Source organism: Jaculus jaculus, chromosome X (genome assembly GCF_020740685.1).
Source record: "Jaculus jaculus isolate mJacJac1 chromosome X, mJacJac1.mat.Y.cur, whole genome shotgun sequence".
In the NCBI taxonomy this organism is placed as follows: Eukaryota; Metazoa; Chordata; class Mammalia; order Rodentia; family Dipodidae; genus Jaculus; species Jaculus jaculus.
In genome coordinates, this window is record NC_059125.1 from 130,205,354 (window position 1) to 130,225,397 (window position 20,044).

Sequence of the window (20,044 nt, forward strand, 5' to 3'; positions counted from 1 at the left end):
AATTTTTTTAAAAAAATTTTTGGTTTATTTTTATTTATTTATTTGAGAGTGACAGACAGAGAAAGAACAGAGAGAGAGAGAGAATGGGCATGCCAGGGCCTCCAGCCACTGCAGATGAATTCCAGATGCGTGCGCCCCCTTGTGCCTCTGGCTAACGTGGGTCCTGGGGAATCAAGCCTCGAACCGGGGTCCTTAGGCTTCACAGGCAAGCGCTTAACCACTAAACCATCTCTCCAGCCCATGGTTTTACAATTTTAAATGCCCTTGATTTGAGATGGAACTTAGAGGTAAACCCATCACTGCTTCCAATCTCCTAAGGCATTTTAGAAAAGGATGTATCTGTAGTCATAGATGGCACTTGGCACTGATATTTCGAGATCATTTCTGTAGAACAATGCCCTCATAACATTTCCTATTTCTTAGCAGGATCAGACAATGAAAGCTCCCGAGTAATGCCTTGCTAAAGGAGGGATGAAAGGCTTACAATCTTGCCAGCACTGCTGAAAGGAAGCAGCATCTTCTGCGAGGGATGTCCTGAAAACAGCCCTGGTGATGGTGCGCTGCATTGCTTCGTGAGAACCCCCACAATGCTGACTTGTCCGTGAAAGCTTGTAAACCCCTTGTTTCCTCTCCCAGGGAAAAGCAGGGTACTGCTGTGCTCCTCAAGGCTTCCTGCTCCCCCTCAAGTAACATAGGAAAGCCATGCTAGTGGCAAGGGAAAGACTGTGGCAATACTTAGCTATAGCGCCCTTTGCTCTCACTTCTCAACACGCTCGATTCCTTTCTAATTAGAGAAGCGCAACCAAAAATGGACCAACAAGTGGCGTGTTATTAGACACGTGGCTTGCCTGCCATTTTTCAAGTTAAAATTGAACTCACATACCATACAATTGACCCGCTTCCAGTGAGCCTCCTTAGTTCATCCAGAGCTGTATGACTGTCACCTGTAACTGATCTCAGACCATCTCTTCTCCACCACCCAGAAGTACACACATCCGCCATAAACAAGCACTTACCTATTCATTGACTCTATAGATTTGACTGTTCTAGATGGCACTTATCAGCAGAATCATATATAGTCTTACTGAACTGGCTTTTTTTTTTTTGCCACAAAGCATAATGTTTTTAAAGTTCATGTAACATGTACCAATAATTTTTTCCTGTTTTTTGGAGACCAGATTTCATGTATCCCAGGCTGGTCTCGAACTGACTATGTAGCCAAGGGTCACCTTGAACTTCTGATCCTCCTACCTCTAGTTCCCTAGTGCTGGGATGACAGACATGCAACACCATGTCTGGCTTATGCAGCATTGGGATCGAATCCAGGGCTTCATGCATACTAGGCAAGCACGCTACCAATTGAGCTACAGCCCCACCCTATTTTATTCCTCTTTTGAGATGCATTATTATGGATCTACTGCATGCATATACCATATTTTAAGCCATTCATCGCTTGCATATAATTATCTTTTTTCTACATTTTGGCATAATGCAATGAATATTTATATTATGCAATATTTTTATTCTTATAATGAATACACATACTGATAAAGAAACTTCCTTAGAATGCCAAATTCTGAAGAGTCTTTAGAGTTGGAAGGAGGCCCTCATTACTATCAAAGGTTTCCAGTTCTCTTGGGTATATATCTGACAGTGATTTTGCTGGATCATGACAGCCAAAAAGTGTACCTTGAGATTTTGAGGAACTGCCATCCACAGACATTGTGGAGTGAAGGGCTCGATTTGGAATAGCCTCAAACAGAAGCTTAACAGAAGTCATGGAACTCCACAAGCTGATATTTCCTACTACTCAGTCCTCTAGAAACAACTATGCCATTTAAATTGGGAGTGTGAGGAGCAAAACAAAAATGCACTCCAAAACAAAGGTTTTAATTACTCAAGTGAGAAAACATCCTTAAATTTAGTTGCTCCTTCCTGTTTTCAACCTAAAATTTAGAGAGGCCATTCTGAACTTCAATATTCACTTGTTATTGTAAAAAGTGGCATGAAATAGTAAAATAACCATCACGTAACTCGCTCCTTAATACTCTTATGTGACTTATATCTTTCAAAAATGGCAAGCTCATCACCTCTCAGGGTTGTAACACAACCTATGTAGACACACATGTAGTCTACAAAGATATGTAGACATAAGTACTGCTAAAAAGCTAAGAATACACACTGTTCTGAACACAGCTACAAAATGTGTTTCCTGGTCATATCTAAGGACAGTCTCGCTCTATATCAAGACACTACTAATACAGTGAGTACAAACATTATCAACTCATTTCAGGAGACTGGCATGATTGAGGAAAATGGCCTTCTTGTTAAAACATGGCAGGAGTCAGCAATTGAGCTTAGTGATCACTCTGAAAACTCTATTCATTACTCAGCTGCTGGGCAGAGCAGTTTTCCTGATTACAGCTGTGGAATTTGAGCTCCAAAGCCAAGTAAAAAGAATTTTTTTTCACAACTTCCCAAATTTCTCTTTAACATTTTATTTTTATTTCAGCTGCATTTCTGATGGCTGCCTGTAGACACACCCTGTGGTTTCCACCTAATTTTTAATACTTCATCTTTTTATCACAGTTTCCTCAACCTTTCACCACGACCATGCTTGCTTTTCCTACAGCTCCTCTGACGATTTTTTTGCTTTCTCTTGTCACTCCACAAGCATTTATGTTTTAACTAAAATGTGTCAGGCACAGTGCTAAATGCTGAGGGTAAAATATGGCCAGACTGCCTGCTCTCTAGGAGCTCAGAATCTAGTGTAGAGCTTCCCACAAATCCATCTCGTATTTCATGTCCACTCCTGTTTTGGCTTCAGAGTAAAGACTACCTCTCTGAGAACTTGTTGGGTTTGAGATCTGGCTATCTTGACCATTCCATCCCCCTAGAAACTCCTTTAACATTTTCATCATATTCCAATATAACTGATTTCCACTCTGATGCAGGATATAAGCTGTGACAGAGAAACAGCTCCAAACGTTCCCATCTTAGGAATCTCCACTTTCCTTAAATAAACAAAAGGTAGAATGACTTTATTTTCAAAGAACTTCAAAACCCGGGGACTGGTGGTGGAGGAGAATAGACAAAGAAACAAGCCTGTTAAAACTTGCAAATATGCACTATTTTCGACATTACTCATCTTCCCTAAGTAGCTGCAGCTGTCTTGCCTGGTTCTCTCTACAAAAAGATGGAGCAACGTACTTTATTTGATGTTGACTTAGAGGGCACACTTTCTAGGCACTGGGATTAGAAATGGCAAATGGCTGGACAACGAATGGTTAATAAGCAATCTCTCCGGAGCAGGACAGAAAGGATACTGTGACAAGTCATCAATCCTCTGAGTAGGCATGCTATCGTGACAGCCTTCTCAAGTCCTTATCAACTAGCTCCGTGGATTTCAGAGGTCAAAAGTGTATAATGAAGGCACAAATCAGGCATGCACTGAGATAATAATTCAAGTATGAAAGCATTCCAGATCATAGTACTCAAGACAAAACTCCAAATGTTATCATTACATGAAAGCTTTACACATATGTTTTGAATGGCTTGGTACAGTGGTTTCCAGCCTGTGGATGGTAGAGATAGTTCCAAAAAATCTACATGAATGTATAGATCTGCCAAGTACTTTCTGCACTTGAAATACCATCTGGTTGTTAAAGAGTACACCACAATTTCCTCCAAATTAAAAAAAAAAAAAAGGTTGGGGTACACTGTGGCTAATACTGAACATGACTGTTCATGGAATTTTCAAATACTACAACACACAGCCAGCTTGGGAGGCTGTGGAGTGGGGCAGGAAAGGTGGCAAGCCAACCTCAGTAAGCTGACGGATTTCTGAAAAATTACCAAAAAGTGATTTTGCTTAAGATGGGGAATGCTTTCCCCTTATGTACTCAACAAAGAATTACCCTATAAGACAGCAAATTATGCTGTCAGTGTTGAAAGGGGAATAGTGGTGCACTATTTAATTTCACTTGATGAAACTATTTCATCTAGAGAACAGTATTAGGGCGGGGGAGGTGGCTAAGTGGTTAAGTTTGCTTGCAATCCAGGTTCGATTGCCCAGCAGCCTTGTAGAGCTGGATGGCCAAGGTGGCACATGCAACTGGAGATCATTTGCAGTGGCTAGAGGCCCTGGCATGCACATACATCTCCCTCTCTCTGTGTCTGTATCTCTCTGCTTATAAATAAGCAAAATATTAAAAAAGTGTTTTAAAATGAACAATAATATAGGTCAGGAACTTTGCACCTCTAACTGACACTGCCTGGGTATATTTTCTCCTCTGGATCTCAATGACCGCATCATTAAAGATGACTTTCAACATTCGCAGGCACTCCAAAATTCTAGGTTCCCTTGATTCTTTTTCTCGGGAGCCTATGGTAGAAGTTGATAGACATCAGCCCCCAAGTGTACTTCTGGACTGGGTACTTCTCCATTCACCAAGGGCTGATCTGATTCACCTGCACATCTTCAGAGCCACATTGATAACATGGGAGAGGCCACAGAAGACATTTCATAGGTACCTCAAGTTCCAACCCTTGCCCTAAGCATAATGAGGGCTGGAAAGAACCTACAGAGCAATAGTTGACACATTTCTTGGTCATCAGAGGTCCTCACAGGTTCTTGGAACAATCTTCTAATCCTTTCTGGTTCTTCCTGTCATGTATTGCCCCCTAACCTGGCTCTCCAATCTCCTTGGTTATTCTCATTGCTGTTTTGTTTGGGCTGCTTGGAATCGAACCCTGGCATTGCAATTGCTAGTCAACCACCACCACTGAGCTACACATCCACTTCCTTCATTGGTGATTTTTTTTTAATATTCAGTAGGAGAAGAGTAGATTCGTTTTATTTTCATAAATTAGGTGACTATGTTTAGCTCTGCATTGCCAAATGTTAGGAAGCCACAGAATTTTCACCCTATAAAGTTCTCAGGCCCTACCAAGGCTCATCAGGAGCAAGGGACATTTCTAAGGGCAATAAACAAGTTCCTTTTACAGACCACTTTTGGTTCAGAACCCAATTTAATAGTACATCACTGAAAACACACAGTACGATTCCTGTTATTATACAGGGTAAAAGAGTGAAAAATAGTAGTAAATTAAGGCCAAACTTTCTTCTTATGCTTAATGCCAGCTTCCCTATAACCCAACATAAGCCTAGCAAGACAGAAGTTGGATGGACCAACTTCATAAATCATATCCAAACAAAACTCTTACTTGTTGGTAGTCTCAGTTCCCCCCCCCATCAAGCTCAATGTCATATGGCAGCTTACTTTCAGCTTTACTGTTTTTTCTTTTTTTTTTAATCTCACTATGTTCCTAAGGCTGACCTCCTACTTCTAGGCTCAAGGGATCCTCCTGCCCCAACTTCCTGAATAGCTAGAAATACATGTGTACACCTGGAGCTCCACTTCCTGATCTGTAAGAGCATGCTTTGGTAATCCAGAAAATTCCATGTGCCAAATCTGCACTTCATAAACGAAGGCACTTTCTAACCCCGAGGACTCATGGCTCCCTTCCTGTTATTCTGAACCTGACTGCTCAAGTACTTCCAAACTGCTATAGGCTAATCCAACTAACTTGATAATAATATTCTACTGGTAAGTAAGCAACTTAACTGTCCTAACCACCACTGCCCAAATAGCTAAGTTTCCCCATACTCAGCCAGGGTTGGCCTGGAACCCTAAGCTGGCCTGGCCCCAGTCTTTCCCAGAAGTCCCTGCCACTCACGGCTCCAGTTTGAAACATTGCCCTGGAAAGGAAGCTGGCCCACCCTAGTGCCCTGCAACTAAAAATAACCCTTGCGGGCCTATAGGCTGGCCAGCTCCAGTCAGCAGGAGCTTGCCCTAGCCTTCTTAAGCCCAGATGGACTTGGGTTGCATGCTCCTGCCAAAATAGTCTCTCCACATCACAGTCCGGTTTTATAATGCTCAGGGCAAGGGTTGGAACTAAAGACACTGAAGGCCTTCCATGACCTCTCATTTTAAATAGTAAGACATAGGGGGTGGCTGAGTGATTGCATCTTGACGAAGGAAGCAATTCACTTCTTTTAACACAAGAGACCATTTCCTAGGGACTTCATAAACCTCAGAAAGTAGAAGAGGGATCTCGGGACACAGAGGAATTGACTTATCCAAGGTCATCCAACACAGTTCAGGTTATCAGCTCCAAGTCTATCAGCTAAACCACATGCCATAATTGTAAATACATAAATCTTGACTCCAGAATACCTCATCTACACAGTTTTGGTATTTCTGTACAAATTATGGTGATCCCCGAGGCAGGCAACTTTTGGTTATTGGACACAAAACTATATTTCAAACTTTAGCTAATAGTACTATATCCAGTTTTAAAATTTTTATTTTATTTGAGAGAGAGAGAGAGAGAGAGAGAGAGAGAATAGGCATGCCAGGGCCTTCAGCGCCACTGCCAACAAACTCCAGATGCATGTGCCCCCTTGTGCATCTGGCTTATGTGGGTGCTGGGGAAATCGAACCTGGGTCCTTGGGCTTCGTAGGCAAACACCTTAACTGCTAAGCCATCTCTCCAGCCTATATATCCAGTTTTTAAAAACAAAATGCACCAGTAAATAGAAATGACTACTGCTTTAGTGTTTTGTGGCTCCCTGAGAAAGATTCAAAAGAAAAGAGTCACTTTCTATATCAAAAATGGAATTATCAATAGGCTTTAGAGGCATGCAGTTACATCAACTTTCATGTAGAAGCAATACATGGAGGGAAGCAGGTCATTATAAGTGCATTCACAAAATTCCTTCTGGGGTGCAGATCCTGCCTTTCGTTTCATCCACATGTGCTTAGAAGGCAGAGACAGGTGGCTCCCCAGGGCAAGCTGGCTAGCTAGATTAGCCAAACCGGTGAGCTCTGGGTTCAGTGAGAGACCCTGTCTCAATCCATAAAGTGGAGAATGATTGACAAGACACTCAATGTCGATATCTACCCTTCACACCTAGATGTACCCACACACACTTGTGTGCTCACATAAGTACAAATATGCACACACACTTGCACTTTCACCATAAACACACACACACACACACACGCCCCAGAAGAGATTTCCTTGATTAGTTTTTCAGACTCAAGGTTTTTTTTTTAAGAGCACGGTGCTTTTATTGCCCAAGAAAATGCAGAAAAATTACTTCAATATAATACTGGTGCATGCCATTTTCATTTGCTGATACAGCTTCCTTGTTCACACAGCCTTCCAAGTGCAGATCCTACCTTAAGCATAATAATCATGGCAGGTATCACAAATTACAGTCATGATCGACATTGCCCAGAAATTAATCTTTTTTCTGCTTAAAATTAATCATTTAATATGAAATCATTCCTTTAATCTCCCCACAGAGAGGCACACAATTTAATGCTCATTAGTTCTATATGTTTGCTTTAAATGCCGTTACCACATTCTTTCATGCAATCAAGTGCCCTTTAAAAACCAGTATATCACTTACATTTGCCTCCTCTTGGAGAGGTTATGACCCTTTTATACCCTGTGGGGCTTTTGACCCTGGTTCCTGTGTTTCTTATATTTCTGTTGAGTTCTAGTTCTCACAGAGAACTTCAACGACATGACTAGAGTCTGCCTTAAGTGATACTGAGCTTTTCCCCATTAGATGATGTGAGCTAAGCAAGGAAACCTAATACAGTATTACCATGCATTTGATAAAGAGTGACATGAAAACCGAGTCAAGGATGTCAAAATAGTTTTCAATACTTCCCTTACGTGGTGAATTATATAATGCAACCATTCTATCCACAGTGCTATTCTCTTCCAAATGAATTTAAATTGAATTAAACACTGCAGCATTTACAAAGTTGTCTTTCCAGACCAAATCATTAATTTTGCATATGGCAGGATCATTTCTGTGAGGATTCTCAGACAGCAAATAACCGGGTAAAGGGTGATAAAGGACTGTGTGTGTAATTATGTTAAGAACTGGGTAAAAGTAAGAAGTCAAGAATCAGGATTTAAATACATCACTTTCATTATAAAATCCTTTAGTGAGCTATGAAATGTAGAACCAAGGAATCTGGAGTTGAAGCCCTCACAGAACAGCTGTGACTAATATTACCATTAGCAACCCACCATTCAGGAGGCAGATCAAAATAATTAACACTCAACTTGATAAAAAAAGGGGGGGGGTCAAATCACTCCCATATGATTACTTCTAAAATAAAAAAGTTATGTCAACTCGCTGATTACTTTGCTAAAAATGAAAGTTGACAAGGTAGATTGGATGAAGGTAGGCGGTCAGCTCTCTCAAGCCTATATATAAGAAAATAAAATTTCAAAGCCAAGTGTCTTCTTACCAAATGTTTTAAAACAAAAACAGAAGTGTTCCTTAAAACCCACCCACATCGTTCCAAAAATAAGCAGTTTTTGCCTTGGGAATAGAAGATATGCAACCTGGGGTTTTATGCACGTCAGAAGTAACAGCAGCAGTCCGTCCCCAAAATCTTCTGGTAAAGTCAACAATCTGCTTTGTCTTTTACTGTTTGCCCAAAACAAAACAATACATGGCTGCAGGGGAAGGAGGAAGGAGCTATTTTGCAAGAGTTGGTTAAGGGTTCTGGGGTTATTTTATTTGATGGAGAAAAGCAATTTTCTAGAGAACCAACTGAAATAAAGAAACAAACAACTAGAAACAGAGCACTGGAAACTCGCATTATTTTGGCTAATCCCATTGACTGACAGTTCTCACACCTACCAACTACTTCTGGGTGTGTGTCAGCTTGCCTCAGAGCTGGGAGCTTACTTTTTCCTACCTTCACGGGGCCAGCAAGACAGTTCCATCATCTCAACTTTTCAACCTGGATCACATTTCCGGGCTTACAAAGTGATGCTTGAAATACTCTGGTTGCAATAAGCCTTTTTTTTTTTCTTGGATATTCTTCAACATCAAGAAGCCACTTGCAGATTTTTTTTAAATTTTGTGTTAAAAATATATGTATTTATTTATTTGCAAGCAGAGAGAGGGAATGGGCACACCAGGGTCTCTAGCCAGTGCAAATGGATTCCTGATACATGCGCCACTTTGTGTATCTGGTTTTACAGGGGATGGGGAAATCAAAACCAAGTCATTAGGCTTCATGGGCAAGCACCTTAAATGCTGAACCATCCCTTCAAGCTCTCACTTGCAGATTTAACTGATTTCTCTTCCAAGGACTGAATAGTTCAATAACCATTTGTGGACTTTCTTGTATGGGGAGGGGGAGGGGGGAAATCCATAGAAAAAAGAGATGTTCTTTTAAAAATGTAGTTCTGGGGGTGGGGGTGCTTCAGCACTAAGCAAGAAGGAAGTTTCAATTACTTTGTGAAGTGAAGCAGAAAAAATAAGGGAGATCCAAGTAAACTTCATTAGCTATGACAAGCAATCCTTAATTCCTTAATGCTTTTGTTTTGTGAGCACTCTAAAACTTTTGCTAAGAGATTTGAAAAATTAATCAAACTGTGGCACCTCAATTTAGTCATTCTATGGCCCTGCCTTAGTGCGTGCGTGTGTGCGTGTGTGTGTGTGTGTGTGTATGCGCGCGCGTGCACATATAAAATGTCTTTGAGAAAATTTCTATTAGGTATGTTTTATGAGCACAATTAGAAAATTGAGCAATGTCCTAAGCCTTCTTTCTGTTGAAATATTAATGTACCTAACTGGAGGGCTGGATAGATGGCTCAGCATTTAAGGTACTTGCTTTCCAAGCCTGACTGTCTGGGTTTGATTCCCCAGTATCGACATAAAGCCAGATGCACAAAGTGGCACATGCATCTGGAGTTTGTTTACAGCACCAAGAGGCCCTAGTGGGCCCATTCTCAGTTCTCTTTTTATCTTTCTCTCTCTAACCTTGCAAATAAATAACTAAAAATATTTAAAAAACAAGTGTAGGAGGCTGGCCGTGGTGGTGCATGACTTTAATCCCAGCATTTGGAAGGCAGAGGTAGGAGAATCGCCACCCTGAGACTACAATGTGGATTCTAGATCACCCAGGGCTACAGACGCTACTTCAATTAAAAAAAAAAAACAAAAAACTGGGGCTGGCAAGATGGCTTAGCAGTTATGCTGCTCGCCAGCAAAGCCAAAGAACTCAGGTTTGATCCCCCAGTGCCCACACAAAAGCCAGATGCACAAGGTGGCACATGCATCTGGAGTTCATTTGCAGTGGTTAGAGAGGCCCTGGTATACCCATTCTCTTTCTCTATCTATCTCTATCTTTTTAAAAAAAAAAAAGAAGTATAACTGGAAACTAGACAAAGTTTAAAACTGATAACTGAAGGAGGACCTTAAAGCTAAACTTCTTGGCCTAGAATGACTTACCTCAACAGCTCTCTCTCTGCCCTGACCAATGGGACAAACAAGATAGGGGATAGGGCTGGAGAGATGGCTTAGTGGTTAAGGTGTTTGCCTGCAAAGCCAAAGGACCCAGGTTCAACTTCCCAAGACCCATGTAAGCCAGATGCACAAAGTGACACATGTGTCTGGAGTTTATTTGCAGCAGCTGAAGACCCTCCTGTGGCCATTCTCTCTCCCTCTCTCTCTCTCTCTCTCTCTCTCTCTCTCTCTCTCTCTCTCTCTCTCTCTCTGCAATAAATATTTTTTTTTAAGATAGGGGATAACTACATATTACTAAGAAGAAATCTGTTTTCTTTGCTAATTTTAATGCAAATATACAGTCCTTTGAATCTTGGTGTTCATTATTTTTAAATTATTTTCAGTTCAGAAGTAAAACCTCACATGTACATAACATACATAACTACAGACTCTTTTTCTTACCTCAAATCACTATTGTCTTTCAAGGAACTCAACAGCACCCACCTCAATGCTGAAATATGGCTCAGATTTTATAATCTAAACAAATGTGTCAAATAAAAGCCTTAGCATAATTAAAGCCATCTTTTTCATGAAGTTTGTCCTTAACAGGTATTCCATTTCTTTTACAGAAATACATGCTTGAGCTGGGCATGGTGGCACACGCCATTAATTCCAGCATTCTGGAGGCTGAGGTAGGAGGATTGCTGTGAGTTCAAGGCCACCCTGAGACTACATAGTGAATTCCAGGTCAACCTGGGCTAGAGTAAAACCCTACCTCAAAAAAGACAAAAAAAAAAAAAAGCTGGGCGTGGTGGTGGCGCATACCTTTAATCCCAGCACTCAGGAGGCAGAGGTAAGAGGATCACCATGAGTTCGAGGCCACCCTGAGACTCCATAGTGAATTCCAGGTCAGCCTGGGCCAGAGTGAGACCCTACCTCGAAAAAAAAAATGAACAAAATGCTTGAGTTGGATTCTGTTTTTAGAAATTGGTTAATATAACCAACTTCATACCAACTTCAATGTTTCCTATAGGGAAAGACAATTAACTAGCCCAAAAGAAAGTGACAACTCAAGATATGCAATTTACTTTCTAGGACATTCTAAAAGCTACCCTAAAATCTAGACCAGGACTGCATTAACAATAAGTGCTGTCCAGGCCCAGGAATCCAAGCATCACATATTCTCCCTCATATGTGGTTCTTAGGACTTGTATGTGAGTTGGAATAAAACTCGGCAGCAGAGGCAAGTAAGCTACAAAGAGTCTATAAGAGAGGAAGAAGAGGGGAGGACTTAAGGAGATGGTATTGTATATATGTAAGTAGAACAGATTAGTGAGGGTAGAAAGGCCTAAATGAGGTCAGGGGAAGAAATTGAGTAAAGGAAGGCTGGGGGAAGGTTAATCAAAATCTAAGAGGGTATGAATAAGTAATATGGAAACCTACTTTTTTGGACAATGGCATATCTAGAAGCCATAGATTGTTACTAGAAGGTTTTCTATTTCAAGAGATGGGATACCTTCCAGGGAGTTGTTGGCCAGGGAGGTCCCTGATGCCCCTAAAACATTACAGGCCATTGCTGAGGCTCTTGGTTTCCCACTAGAATAGATGGTAAGACCCTATTGCTGAAGACTCCACATGTTTGGGCTGTAAGGTCACTGAGAAATCTTGCTGGATCTGAGCTGAAAACCTCCTTTGGGTAGACCAGCTGGCAGAAATCTGGAAAAGGCTGCATGCAGTTCCATGGGGGAGAGAGAAATCATCAGTGGAGATAAACAACAGTGGACACTGCAAGCCTTATATTTGGCCAGCCAGACCAAATGAGCAAACGGGTGCAATAGTGGCACATCTGTCATGGTGGAAACCAACTGCTCTCTAATTGGACTGGAGGCCCGCTCCATGGGAGGGAATACATGCCTGATACTGAAAACCTATTATGGAGGAAGTCATAAGCCCTAGTGGTGTGATGTCTGCCAGTGTCTGGCTAAATGCATATATTATGCTTACCAAACTGCCTGGTAAGTACTTTTATAATGTTCCTAGCCATATATTAATGCTACCCTCACTTTTGGTTAGAGAAGTTTCTCTTTTCAGATGGGATGACTCAAAAGGCACCATAGGGCTGAGAAGAAGTGATGGAGGAGTGCTCAGCACTGAAACACCTCTATCACACCTTCCAAGGCTCAAGGTGTATTACAGGTGGAGGGAAGAATGTAAGAGCCAAAGGAAGAGTAGGACTCCTTCCAGATACAAAATGGCCTAGATATCCATGGCCTCACAGTTCCTGGCACTACCTTCACAAGACCATCATAATAGGAGGAAAAACAATGATGACATCAAAATAAAAGAGAGACTGATTGAGAGGTGGAGGGGCTATGATGGAGAATTGGAGTTGTGAAGGGGAAAGTGAGGGGAGAGGGAATTATCATGGTTTATTGTCTAAAATTAAGGAAGTTGTAAATAAATAAATAAATAAAATCAGGGCTGTGTACCCCCCTTTAACCTAAGTTGCTTTCATCCTTGTTTGGAATATCTGCTTAATTTTACTGATAGAGTAAATGGGGGAGAACTAAGATCCATTGCTAAGACAAGAAGATAGCCAACTGTCCACCATGAGACTTCCCACCTTTACCACATCTGCCAGGGCCCAGGAGATATTCCAGAGGAAGTAGAGACATGAATACTGCTCTTACAATTCGCCTGACAACCAGTTCCAGGGTGATGGTAACAGATGCAGTGTTCAATCGAAACCTATCAAAACAGAAATCCAAAGGCTACAGAGAACTCAACACTAAATCCAACAGCCAACAGGCCTGCCAATGGTTCAGGGAACACTGTGTTAGAGGGGGCAGAAAGATTGTAAGAGCCACAGAGTGGGTAGAAATACCCTGAGCCACAGTCCCCTACTATCACACAGGGACTAACTGCAGCCTTTGTGACCCCAAAGTACATACCATAACTCCAGTGAGGTGGCCCGCCAGGGTACTAGGAGCTAGAGCGAGGGGACAAAAGTATAAAGTGTTATAATTTATATAAAATTAAATTTTCAAAACTGAGTGGTGGCCTGGCATGTCTTTTAATCCCAGCACTCATGGCTGAAGTAGGAAGATCACCATGAGTTCCAGATCAAGCTGGGTTCGAATATGACTCTACCTAGAGTGGGGAATGAGTGTTGGGCCAATTCCTAAAGGACTGCCTTAAAACCAAGCCATTCTACCCAGGCCCTGGTTAGCACCTTCAAAGCGATTATATGACACCCAAATCTGTCTTATAAATTTCAAAGCAAATTCAGTTGTGTGTGATGGCTCACATATGTAATCCACTTGGGAGACAGAGATCAACAGTTCAAAGTCAGCCTTGGCTGCATGACACCATGTCTCAAAAACATTTAAGAAAGAAAAAAAAAAAAAGCAAACTTTAAATTTTAAAACAACCCTTGCTGTTTCATAAGGTATCCCCAGAAGTATAAATGAAGGGTAATCATAGCTTACTATTGTTTTCTAGAAAATGCAATCTTCAGGCCAGACCTCAAAGCTTTATTACTGGGAGCCTCCCCCCACTCTCAACTCATCTACACTTATTTGTGAACCTAGGATCCCCCGCAGAGCCAAGCAACTTCAAGGTTACTCCCACATGTGCACAGAGAAAACAGCAAAAATTGCAGCCCCTGGTTCAATGAGACATTGACTTACTTGCTCTTTGAGAATTCTAGCAGGATCTTACATTTTCTGAAAATGACTGTAAATCAATAGAGGCACCTGGCAATAAAAGGAATGCGCTCTCTCTTCTCCTCTCTCTTGCCCTCCCTCAAAAAAAGTACATGGTCACTTTATTTTCCTAAGGTCCACAATACGGCATTATTTTTACGCCATGCTCACATTTTGGAGAAACACAGCTGAGATCTCCATCTATTTATTGATAAAGAGCCCTCTATCCCTTTTCACCTTTACTGTGGAAGCTTGCACTGTTTAAAAAGTCTGTTTGCAGACAGTTCTGTTTACAAGGGCAGATGCTTTTTGGGCCTCTGAAAACATCAGCTCTGACCTTGCCTTTTTCAATCTACGTCAAATCTTCTCAAGAAGTACACATCCATGGCTACACAAATGGATCTTTAGTCAGAGGTCACGGACACTGAGATATGTGCCTCTGATTTTCCTAACAAGGACTCCTTGCGGGTCATGAAAACTCATTAGTGCAGGGGATTAACTATGAATGCGGTCATTTTTAAAGATGACTTATGGATGTTCCATGGCGAAATGGAGTCTGGTGGTGAGAATAGTGAAAATCTAAAGCCTAAGCGGAAGGCAGGGATTTTTGTTTGTTTGTTGCACCCATGTCTGCACAGAAGGGCACCCGGTGTGGAGGCCGAAGGAGGGCATTGGGTGTTCTGTCTTGTTTCTCTGAGACAGGGTCTCTCACTGAGACTGGATCACCCCACTTTTTTGGGTGGACGAGCTAATCAGGGAGCCCCAGATATCCTCCTGTTTCTGCTCCACGGAGGTTACAGGTATGTGCACCCAAGCCCAACTTTTTTTTGAATAATTTAATTTATTTATTCGAGAGTGATAGACAGAGGGAAAGAGGGAGAGAGAGAGAGAGAAAGAGAGAGAGAGAGCGCCACTGCAAACGAACTCCAGATGCGTGCGACCCCTTGTGCATCTGGCTAGTGTGGGTCCTGGGGAATCGAGCCTCGAACCGGGGTCCTTAGGGTTCCCAGGCAAGCGCTTAACCGCTAAGCCCTCTCTCCAGCCCCAAGCCCAACTTTTTATGTGGGTGCTGGGAATCAAGCTCAGGGGCTCAGTCTTGCACAAGAAGCACTCTCACCTGCTGAGCCATCTCCCCAGCCACCTGAAGGTAGTTTTTGGTGATAAAATTATCATGTTTATTCCACATGAACTCCAAGAGTAAGGACAGTGCTCTTGGAGCGTCCGCCGTGGAGCTCCAAACGAAGAAAAACTGGTTTAAATTCCCTGCCTTTTCTTTTCTTATAGGCTCCTTTTCCACTCACTCACAGTCTACTCTTCAAATCATTCACCTGCCTTGCTGGCTAATTAAAAAAAAAAAAATCAAATGAGATGACGATTCTCTATTGGCCACCCTGTGCCTTGGAGGTTAAGCTCAACTAATGCTCGTAATTGCTGAACTGGAAGTTTTGCAAAGCCCTTTGATAAGGTCTCTGGTACAAATTAGGAGCATTTGGGGCGCTTGCTTAAAAGCAAGCACATGTCTTATGAACTGCTGCCCTTCCTGCTTATCATTTTTTGAAAAGTTGCTGGGATAGTCTAGATAGCGAACCTGAAAAGTTCAAAGCAATTTTCCAAATTCTGTGCCTTAGTGTGTGGCTTTTAATATCCTATTGTCAGGCTACATTAAAGCCAAATGACCCTACAGGTTTCACTTTTAAATTTCTGCTGATACCAGATGGGTATGAACATGTGCTGTGTATCAAAATTCCCTTAACTTTTTTTTTTTTAATTTATTTGAGAGCGACAGACACAGAGAGAAAGGCACATAGAGGGAGAGAGAGAGAATGGGCGCGCCAGGGCTTCCAGCCTCTGCAAACGAACTCCAGACGCGTGCGCCCCCTTGTGCATCTGGCTAACGTGGGACCTGGGGAACCGAGCCTCGAACCAGGGTCCTTAGGCTTCACAGGCAAGCGCTTAACCGCTAAGCCATCTCTCCAGCCCAAAATTCCCTTAACTTTTTGAGGCCCCCTCTTAGTACTGACTGCGCCTCTTGTGCCTTCTACAGCAGCCCCATGATTAGTACCCTCAGAGGAATTTGCAGTTATTTCCTGGCACCACGGCTACCCCAGACTGCAAATAAAAGGACTCCTCGCCAAATATTCCTTCGGAGAGAAGAATTTAAACATGGAGACGAAGCATAGTGTAAAACTGTGTGCTTAGCATGCATGCAGCCCTGGCCTCAACACCACACAGAGAAACACAAATTAAAGAGCTAGATCTATAAAGCCCGAGCAGCCTCTCAAAGTCCGACTTTTTTGTCTTCTTTTTTTTTTATGTTTTTGAGACGAATGCTTTAGATAGCCCAGGCTACCCTCAAACTCACTGTGTGGCAGAAGTTTGACTTTGAACTTCTGAGTGCCTGGCTCAAAGCAATGCTTTCCATAGCAGTAACAAGAACGAATAAAGGGTATGTTTTCAATCTATCTTCCCCCTAAAACCTGAAAGCATCATGGTGCTTTCTTCTGGACGGGAAGTGGATGTCAGGAGTCCTTTAAACAAGAAACAGTAGGCAGAAAAAGCATCTGTGTCAGCTAAGAATACAAATTGGGGTGCACCAGAATTTTATTCTGAGATTATCATTTTATTTTATTTTATTTTATTTCATTTTATTTTATTTTATGAGTCTGAGAGAGAATTGGCACACCAGGGCCTCCAGCCACCGCAATCGAGCTCCAGACCCATACACCATCTTTTTTTTTTTTTTGAGATAGGGTCTCACTTTAGCCCAGGCTGACCTGGAATTCACTATGGAGTCTCAGGGTGGCCTTGAACTCACAGAGGTCCTCCTACCTCTACCTCCTGAGTGCTGGGATTAAAGGCGTGCGCCACCACGCCCGGCTCCATATACCATCTTGTGGGCATGTGCGACCTTGTGGGCATGTGTCACCTTGTGCATCTGGCTTATGTAGGCTCTGGGGAGCCAAACCTGGGTCCTTAAGCTTTGTAGGCAAGCATCTTAGCCACTAAGGCATCTCTTAAGCCCTGAGACTTATCTTTATTTTGGTTTTTATTTTTACTTCTATTTTTTTTTTTGTTTATTGAGACAGGGTCTCACTGTGTAGTCCTGACTAGCCAATTACTATGTAATTGAGATGGCCTCAATCTCATAATCCTCTTGCTTCAGCCTCCTTTTTAATCTGTCATGTAAAAAAAATGATTCTACATTCGAATTATTAAAGTACACGCTCACACACAAAAGCATAAGCCACTCAGTTAAGTGCCTGGTGCGTTCAAAGGGAGGATAATTTAACTTTTATTAATATCAGTTCACTGATTCAATAAACACCCAGGATCCCTGGGACAGGTGCCTCAGTGATTGTATGGCCTCCATAAGCCTCTGCCCTGAGAAGAAGCTTCCAGTCTTATTCCTGAACTCCAGGGCCCACAGGCAAAGGGTACATAATCGCCTGCCAGCCAATGGAAGGCTATACAAGTCAGACGTCAGAAAAGCCTTCACTTCCAAGTTGTCTGACCATGGTTTATCTGTGGAATAGGAACAAAAGTGCAGAGTGAACCTATCTCCAATTCCTAGACTCTAAGCTAGCGACATGCCACGCTCATGCAGCAGAATGGGAGAAACTCTAGCGACCCTGTCCAAGACCTTGGGACCTGACACCTCCCATTGCTGGAAAATGACTGCGGGCCTGGCCCTTGTGCGGTAGTCTACGGGAGAAAAAGCAGATTCGTGAGCTGGAGTAGTTGTAATCCCAACACTCAGGAGGCTGAGGCAGGAGGACAGACATGAACTTGAGGCCAGCCAGAACTATACAGAGTCAAAGCTTGTTTTGACAGGAGAGAGGGGAGACGTGAGAGGTGAGAAGAGACATAACCAAGGGGAAAGAACTAAAGAGCTCACTCAGTGGGTAAAGTGCTCGCGTTGCAAACACAAGGACCTGAGGACAATCCTCAGAGCCTACACAGAAAAAGCCAGACATCTGGAATCCCAGTATTGGGGAGGCAGAGACAGGTGTGTCCCCGGGACTCAATGACTAGCCAGTCTAGCAGGTGACTTCCAGGCCGATAAGAGACTCCATCTCCAAAATGGTTTACAGGGGGCTGGAATGATGGCTTAACAGTTAAGGTACTTGCCTGAGAAGGGTAAGGACACAGGTTCAATTCTCCAGAACCCCACGTAAGTCAGATGCACAAGGTGGAGCATGCATCTGGAGTTTGACTGTAGTGGCTAGAGGCCCTGTGTACCCATTCTTTCTCTCCCTACTTGCCTCTCTCTCTCTTTCTCAAATAAATGTAAGAAATAAAGTGTTACAACATTCCTGAGGAAAAACATTTAAGGTTGTCTTCAAAACTTCATGTGTGTGTAGAAAAGGAAAAAAAAAAAAAAAGCAAATTGGAAGCCAGGCGTGGTGGTGCACGCCTTTAATCCCAACACTCGGAAGGCAGAGGTAGGAGGATCACCATGAGTTCGAGGCCACCCTGAGACTACATGACTACATAGTGAATTCCAGGTCAGCCTAGACTGGAGTGAGACCCTACCTTTAAAAAAAAAAAAAGCATGGAGAATGGAATTTCAAAGGGGGAAGTATGGGGGAGGAGGGAGGGAATTAACATGGGATTTTTTTTTATAATCATGGAAAATGCTAATAAAAGTTAAAAAATAAAAAAAGTTTCCAATAAAAAATTTTAAATAAAAAAAAGCAAATTGGTGGCTTCCTTGTATTGAGTATTAGAGAAGGTAAGATTCTGAATTTACTCAAAACCACTCAATTGTAGATTTCAGCAAGGAAAAATTTTTTAAATATTTTATTTTTATTTATTTATTAGAGACAGAGAGGAGAAAGAGAGAATGGGCACATTAGGGCTTCTAGCCACTGCAAACGAACTCCAGAGCATGTGTCCCCTTGTGCATCTGGCTTGTGTGAGACCTGGAGAATTGAACCGGGATCCTTAGGCTTCACAGGCATGCGCCTTAACCACTAAGCCATCTCTCCAGCCCAGCAAGGGAAATTTTATACTGCATGAATTATGTCTCAATAAAGCAAGAAAACAGATACCACTTGATAATATCTCCCTTGCTCTAAGTATTTGGCACGTTCTTCATTTAAGTGGGTACTTTGTCTCTAGAATACAATGTGTTAATTCTAAAGCTCATCTGAACGTTCTAGAGAAGGGAGGAATGGAAGAAGGTAGGAGGCTGGAGGAGAAAAGGAACCTGCACAAATTCACAAAAAATAAATAAATAAATAAATAGGGCTGGAGAGACAGCTTAGCAGTTAAGCGCTTGCCTATGAAGCCTAAGGACCCCGGTTCGAGGCTCGGTTCCCCAGGACCCACGTTAGCCAGATGCACAAGGGGGCGCATGCATCTGGAGTTCGTTTGCAGTGGCTGGAAGCCCTGGCATGCCCATTCTCAATCTCTCTCTCTCTGTCTCTTTCTCTCTCTCTCTCTCTCTCTCTCTGTCACTCTCAAATAAATTAATAAATAAATAAAAAAAATAGGGCCAGTGTGAAGCAAGAACTTTAGTTATGGAACAAGGCCTAATGAAGCCAATCTGACTCTGTGACCTGGGGACCAGATCTGAGAACAGAGCCCTGCCCCTTCTTGGGCTTCCACTTCCCGATCTTCAAACGCCAAACACTTCTCAATTATGCTCCAATCCACTCCGATGACTCAAGTGGAGCCCTTAAAGACACAGGAGCTCCTCACAGTGGCCCTATTTCATTCCTTTCTTAGTGCCAACGCAGAAGTCCACTCAAATGTGGATGACCATGTAAATGGACCAGCATGTCACATGCACCTTCCAAATCCCTCAAATATCTCCAGGGTTTGAAGGCGTTAGCAAAACCGTGAAGGGACTTTGTTGGTTTAACTCCCCCCAAGAACCTTCAGGTTTGCAATGAAAGCACAGCAGTGTAGTTATAAGGATGTGGAGCTTCTGCTGCCTACTTGGCCAATGTAGAGTCAAGCAAGTAATATAAACACTTCTGTTTCCACACAGTGCATAATAAAA

General features: G+C 42.4%; 1 protein-coding gene across 1 annotated transcript in view; it reads right to left on the reverse strand.

The window, feature by feature from the left end:
• Gpc4 (glypican 4) overlaps positions 1 to 20,044 on the reverse strand; it is a 142,049-nt gene that overhangs the window by 69,993 nt on the left and 52,012 nt on the right. The window lies entirely within an intron of this gene.